Source organism: Nansenia antarctica (genome assembly GCF_963989245.1).
Source record: "Nansenia antarctica genome assembly, chromosome: 1".
Taxonomy (NCBI): domain Eukaryota; kingdom Metazoa; phylum Chordata; class Actinopteri; order Argentiniformes; family Microstomatidae; genus Nansenia; species Nansenia antarctica.
In genome coordinates, this window is record NC_137674.1 from 110,883,659 (window position 1) to 110,891,158 (window position 7,500).

The following is a 7,500-nucleotide window of genomic DNA, read 5'->3' on the forward strand; positions in this document are numbered from 1 at the left end:
ATCATCATGTTTCTGATGTTAGAAGCAGTTTAGTTTGGGTCTGGTTTTAGGTGGACGTGAGTCCAACAGGGCCTTCAGCAGAAGCTGAAGCTAAACTAGCTAAACTAGTTAAACTAGCTAAACACCCTCACTCCTCACTTTTAAATCCCACCTCAAAACCTACCTATTCTCTAGGGCTGGGTTCAAAAAATCGATTTCCCGATTCTGAATCGATCTTCATTAAATGAGCGATTATCGATTCATAAATTATTATTATTATTATTTTTATTTTTGTTTTATTTTTTTTTGCTTGCAGCTTCAACCCGCAACGAGATCTCGTGGCCAGATCTCGCGCTACAAGAATTTATCATATCTCACGCAACGTGAGGTCTCAACACTAAAATCTAAAAACATGGCGATGGCAGGGACACTCAAGTCACCACCAGGCTTAAAGTCAGATGTCTGGGTGCATTTTGGATTTTAAAAATGTGACGATAGAGATGAGCTGGACAAAAGCAAAGTCATATGTAAATAAAAAGTACATTCATGTAACTGCTTTGGAGTCAATTCATTGATATGTTTAACAATGCTACATGTTATAGGGTTCCTTGAACCATTTATAGCATTAGTTCGGAGAATCTCTTTCATATTCAAGCAAAAAATGTATATTGTAACTAGATCGAATCGGAATCGAATCGAATCGTGAATCGAATCGAATCGGGAGCTGTGAATCGGAATCGAATCGTTTTGGGAAATCAGTGACGATACCCAGCCCTACTATTCTCCCATGCCTACAGCCTCCCCTACCCCTAGCCATCTCCCCCATCCCGGCCACCCCCGCCCCCCCCGGACACGCATACAACCTCCCCTACCCATCTCGCCCAACCCTGCCACCCCCCTGATATGCATACAGCCTCCCCTACCCCTAACCACCTCCCCCCCCCTACCACACCCCCCCCCTCCCCGTTCGCTGACTCTGTGTTCCATGTTACTTGTTGTTTTTGTGTCTTATTAATATACATAACTATTATTTACATCAACATTTTAAAAGGACACAAAAAAGAGTATCTTGACCTGCCAAAGGAGCAGGGGGCCATTCCACTAAAGGTGGCTTAGTATATCGGCGATTGAAATAAATGCGGCGATCAGGCAACTCGGGATTGGAATTCAAGCCTCAGGTGATTCCTCGAACGAGGATCAGCCTTGTGTGATGAGTGTTCACAGAAGACAGGCTTACAAATCTTCGATATGGGCGCGTGCACGCCGACATAGAGAGCCCCGAAGAGTCGATCTGTCGAAATGAAGATACTCCACTCTACAGGGGTCCTACATTTGCGCAGCATTCCGAATTATTGATTTTTATGAAGACGGAAAAATAAGATGTCAAATGGTTTGGCAAGAAATTGCTGACCGATTAAATGCGTAGGTCATACTAGCCCTAGTTATTGTTATATGTTCATATTTTAATAAATGAATATTTACTACTGTGGTGATATCAGCAGCAGGCTAAAGTCGTCTTATCGTCACGATGGCCTAGTGGTATTTACCGCTGACATGGTATTTATTCGTCTTTTTAAGACGGTGGTTCGAATCCCTCTTTGGACACACTTTTTTATTGCATTTCGTTGTCTGAATCTAATCTAAAATCTCATCTAAAATATAGTAATAGTAAGTATATAGGCTATAAAATTATGGTGCAGTCTAATTTACAAGAACTGACACGATTACAATGGTGTTTGAAGCCTTTCTGAGTAAATTATGTTCTTAAACTAGACCCTGGATTTGGCATAGATTATTTTTTCTTACGATTACTGATGAATATATGATTCACTTAGACAGATATATATATATGTTGTAAATCAATTTGCATGAAGGCTTCGGTTAAATGTAAAAAAATATATTAAAAAATTGCTTAAATCAAGTCTCGAACACGCAACCTTTGGGACTCTAGCCGGCTGCCTTAACCACTGCGCCAGCCAGACCGCTGTGATGACAGTAATGCAAGGTGAGACAATTACTTTTTTTTTTTTACACTCTTTTATTTATTGATCTATCGATCTATCTATCACACTTTCAAAATATCAAGTTATCTATCACACAATCAAACTATCTATCGATCGATCACACTTTCAAAATATCAAATTATCTATCTATCACACAGTCAACCTATCCATCTATCTATCTCGTGTGAAGTGGGAACTAATATTTCCTAAAAGAGGAACTGTCGTTCGGGATATAGTTTCCGCCTGTGAGCCTTTTTTGACGCGCGTCTTACTTTAGCCAGTGTTTTAGCCTGGTCGCGACCAGGCTAGTTATATCTGATTCAGAAGGAGCTCAACCAAGCAGCGAATTATTTGAGCCACATTGATGGAACCGAACGCAAGCTAACATTATCGAGGCTTAGAACTTTATCGAGGCTTAGAAGATAATCGACCTTAGTGGAATGGGCCCCAGTTCTACCACACACACACACACACACACACACACACACACACACACACACACACACACACAGACACACACACACACACACACAGACACACACACGTGGGACCTCAAGGACACTATGGGCCGGTTTCACAGACAAGGCTTAAGCCTAATCCTAGACTAAAAAACATCTTCAATGGAGATTTTACATTGAAAGTGTGATTTAGTCCAGGACTAGGCTTAAGCCTTGTCTCTGAAACCGGCCCTATGTCAGATAAGTGCTGGTGATAAGGTTAGGGTTAGGAGTTAACGAAGAATTCCTTTGAACTGACATCATCATGATGCAGGCAGACAGACGGGCTGCCAATTGCCAGTGGCCCTTTGTCCTCCGTACATTCCTGCGTATGATGCCTGATGGATAGATTATTCACTTATAGACAGATAGATGGATGGACAGACAGAATGACTATCCATCTATTCAGACAGACAGACAGATAGATAGACAGACAGATAGCTTCTTTACTGTCCTCAGACAGAGAGATCTATTAGAACAATCAATCAGTGCTGATAGCTGACTGACAACAGATCAGTCTAGACCAGTGGGCATTCTGGGAAATATACTCTACGTCAGAGAGGCTTCTGGTACAACACGAGTCTAGACCAGAGAGGAGGATTCTGGGCCTTTTAAGCCTGCCTGTCAGCCAGCCAGCCAGACTGTGAGCTTGTTTAACACCAAACCCCAGCTTCCACCATTATTAGACCACCAGGCTACCACATCACCTGCTCCCCCAACCACCTCCACTACCCTGGGCACGGCCCAACCACCTCCACTACCCTGGGCACGGCCCAACCACCTCCACTACCCTGGGCACGGCCCAACCACCTCCACTACCCTGGGCACGGCCCAACCACCTCCACTACCCTGGGCACGGCCCAACCACCTCCACTACCCTGGGCACGGCCCAACCACCTCCACTACCCTGGGCACGGTGTGTGGCTGCAGACAGGCAACCACCTCCACTACCCTGGGCACGGCCCAACCACCTCCACTACCCTGGGCACGGCCCAACCACCTCCACTACCCTGGGCACGGCCCAACCACCTCCACTACCCTGGGCACGGCCCAACCACCTCCACTACCCTGGGCACGGTGTGTGAACCACCTCCACTACCCTGGGCACGGTGTGTGGCTGCAGACAGACTCCACTACCCTGGGCACGGTGTGTGGCTGCAGACAGACTCCACTACCCTGGGCACGGTGTGTGGCTGCAGACAGACTCCACTACCCTGGGCACGGTGTGTGGCCCCCCAACCACCTCCACTACCTTGGGCACGGTGTGTGGCCCCCCAACCACCTCCACTACCCTGGGCACGGTGTGTGGCTGCAGACAGGCTTGTTGACTCCAGTAGTAGTAGAAGCCATGGAGGTCATTAACTCCTCCTCGCGGTTCAGTTGGTTGTGAATGAGTAACTGCCTGGAGGTTTATGGTAACTATGGTAACACGTTAACTACTTCAACTTGTGACATCACAATCAGTATCAGTCAAAGGTGGTGTAGCCCGCCATAGTAGTGTTCTGGGGGGGGAAAGGGCCCCTTCAGAGAAGGCCTACCCGAGGTTAAGGTTCACTTTTACACTGCCAATGTTCTTTTCGTTGCCAAGCCGCTATTTGTTTCCTTTGTTTGAGGCTGGTGAAGGGTCCTGTTGGGTTGTATTATATTCCTGTTGGAATATTATAATTTCGCTTTCGTTTTGTTGAGTCGCAACATGGACGGATCTGTTTCCTATTGGGACTGAGTTGATCAGGGTAGGGGTGGTGATATGTACTTTGTTTGCTGAATTACATATATATATATATATAATTTATATTATTTACTCCACTTTTCTATGTCTTGTAGTTGTGTCTTCATCACCATCCTGTTGCTGATATATAATGTAAATGTTGTACAAGGAACAGGGTAATAACAGTAGATATATAATGTAAATGCTGTAAATGCAATCATTTTTCTCTAAGATCATAAACAATAACATAAATAATGCCCGCATCCTTTTCAGAACTGTTGACAGACTAACAAATCCCCCAACACCCATTGCTCAGGAATTTCACTCAACTAGTAAATGCAATGAGCTTGCATCCTTTTTTAACAATAAAATAGAAACCATTAGACAAGGCATTAGGTCTTCTGTGTCAGGCATGAAAAACATGTCCCCATTAACAACCCCAAATAGGGCGGACATAACAACCATGTCACAATTTAACACCATTGATTACAAGACCCTAGATAAAATCATGTCACGTCTTAAACCATCCACCTGTGCCCTTGATGTCCTGCCAACAAGCTTTTTTAAAAACATATTTAGCTGCATGGCAGGCGAACTAATACAAATAATTAACACCTCCCTTTCATCAGGAATCTTCCCTGAAGCCCTGAAAACTGCAGTTATTAAGCCTCTACTAAAAAAGAACGGCCTAGACCCATTTGTACTAAACAACTACAGACCCATATCAAACCTTCCCTGTACAGGAAAAATTATTGAAATGGTTGCCCACGAACAACTTAGCAATTATTTGACCCTAAATGATCTCTTTGATGACTTTCAATCAGGCTTTCGCCCCCTACATAGCACTGAAACGGCCCTTATTAAGGTCCTTAATGACATTCGCGTAAACACAGACTCCGGAAAAATCTCAGTTTTGGTACTACTAGATCTTAGTGCTGCCTTTGACACTGTAGACCATGACATTCTAATAGATAGACTAAAAACCTGGGTAGGACTTTCGGGCACTGCCCTAAACTGGTTTAGATCCTACCTACAGGACAGAAGCTACTATGTCTCCATTGGCAACTTTGTATCTGACCAAATTAAAATGACATGTGGGGTTCCCCAAGGGTCAATCCTTGGCCCCCTTCTATTCAATCTCTACATGCTTCCATTGGGACACATCATAAAAAAGAACAAAATTGCCTACCACAACTATGCGGATGACACTCAAATCTACATAGCCCTCTCACCGAACGACTATAGTCCCATTGACAATCTCTGTAATTGCATTGAGCAAATAAACGCCTGGATGACACAAAACTTCCTCCAACTAAACAAGGACAAAACAGAGATAATTGTATTCGGTGCACCTGACAAAAGATCGAAAGTCAGTGCAAAACTTGATTCTCTCTCTCTTCACAGTAAAAAACAGGTCAGAAATCTTGGTGTAATTCTAGACTCCGATCTAAACTTCAACAGCCACATAAACTCAATAACTAAATCAGCCTACTATCACCTGAAAAACATAACAAGAATGAGAGGTTTCATGTCCAAGCCATGCATTTGTTTCGAGTAGACTTGATTATTGTAATGGTCTACTAACAGGCCTATCTAAAGGAGCTGTTCGTAAATTGCAGCTCATCCAAAACGCCGCTGCTAGGGTCCTAACAAAAACAAAGAAATTTGAACACATTACACCAATCCTGAGATCCCTGCACTGGCTACCAGTCTCTCAGAGAATTGAATTCAAAATCCTCCTAATTACATACAAATCACAAAATGGTCTTGGACCAAAATACATATCAGATCTCCTCCCACCCTATATTCCCGCAAGGTCCCTAAGGTCAGCTGAGACAAATCAGCTAATAATTCCAAGAGTAAAAACAAAACACGGTGCAGCAGCTTTCAGTCACGCTGCTGCATGCTCCTGGAACAAACTCCCTGAAGAAATCAAACAGGCCCAAACCCTTAAAATATTTAAATCTAAGCTAAAAACCTTCATGTTTTGCACCAGTTATGATTAAACACAAACACTTCTATCAATGTCTTTTTTCCATTAACTATTGTCTTTTTAAATGTTTTATCTATTTACTTCTTATATTTGCTTTTATTCATTGTAATTTTTATTTTCTTATGCTCCTCTTGTGGAGGGATGTGGAGGGATATGGAGGGATATGGAGTGGTGTAGAGGGATGTAGAGGGATGTGGAGGAGGGATGTAGAGTGATGTGGAGGGATGTAGAGGGATGTAGAGGGTTGTAGAGGAATGTGGAGGGATGTAGAGGGGTGTAGAGGGGTGTAGAGGGATGTAGAGGAATGTGGAGGGATGTGGAGGGATGTAGAGGGATGTGGAGGGTTGTAGAGGGATGTGGAGGGATGTGGAGGGATGTAGAGGGATGTAGAGGGATGTAGAGGGATGTAGAGGGATGTAGAGGTATGTAGAGGGATGTGGAGGGATGTGGAGGGATGTAGAGGGATGTAGAGGGTTGTAGAGGGATGTAGAGGGATGTAGAGAGATGTAGAGGGATGTGGAGGGATGTAGAGGGATGTAGAGGGATGTAGAAGGATGTGGAGGGATATGATTAAACACAAACACTTCTATCAATGTCTTTTTCCCATTAACTATTGTCTTTTTAAATGTTTTATCTATTTACTTCTTATATTTGCTTTTATTCATTGTAATTGTTATTTTCTTATGCCTGTTAGAACAGCCTCTTGCTGTATTTTTAAATAATGCATGTAAAGCACTTTGAATTGCCCCTGTTGTATGAAATGTGCTATACAAATAAACTTGCCTTGCCTTGCCTTGCCTTACACGGTCAGTAGATCCTAAATCTATGCGACAATCTTAATATAATATTCATTATTGACCGTTACAAACTGTTGAGAGGAAAAACCCATAGCAGGCTAAAGCTAGCATGTTATCATGGTTGAAGCTAGCATGTTATCATGGTTGAAGCTAGCATGTTATCATGGTTGAAGCTAGCATGTTATCATGGTTAAAGCTAGCATGTTATCATGGTTAAAGCTAGCATGTTATCATGGTTGAAGCTAGCACCATAGTGTTCAGGGTCGTGTCTATTTAACCGATTAGAAGGAGGTCATCATGTCTATAACAGATTAGAGGTCATAGATTAGAGGTCATATAACAGATTAGCCATCAGTGTACTAATGACAGTGTGGTTGTTGATGTACTTTAGGCTCTTTCAACTGCTGTTTTCTCTCTGTCTCTCTCTGTCTCTCTCTCTCTCTCTGTCTCTGTCTCTGTCTTTCTCTGTCTCTGTCTTTCTCTGTCTCTCTCTCTTTCTCTCTCTTTCTCTCTTTCTCTCTCT

At 43.1% G+C, this 7,500-nt stretch overlaps 1 protein-coding gene across 1 annotated transcript in view; it reads left to right on the plus strand.

The window, feature by feature from the left end:
* The window catches only part of rufy2 (RUN and FYVE domain containing 2), a 32,800-nt gene that overhangs the window by 1,848 nt on the left and 23,452 nt on the right, over positions 1 to 7,500 (plus strand). The gene's annotated exons all lie outside the window — the stretch shown is intronic.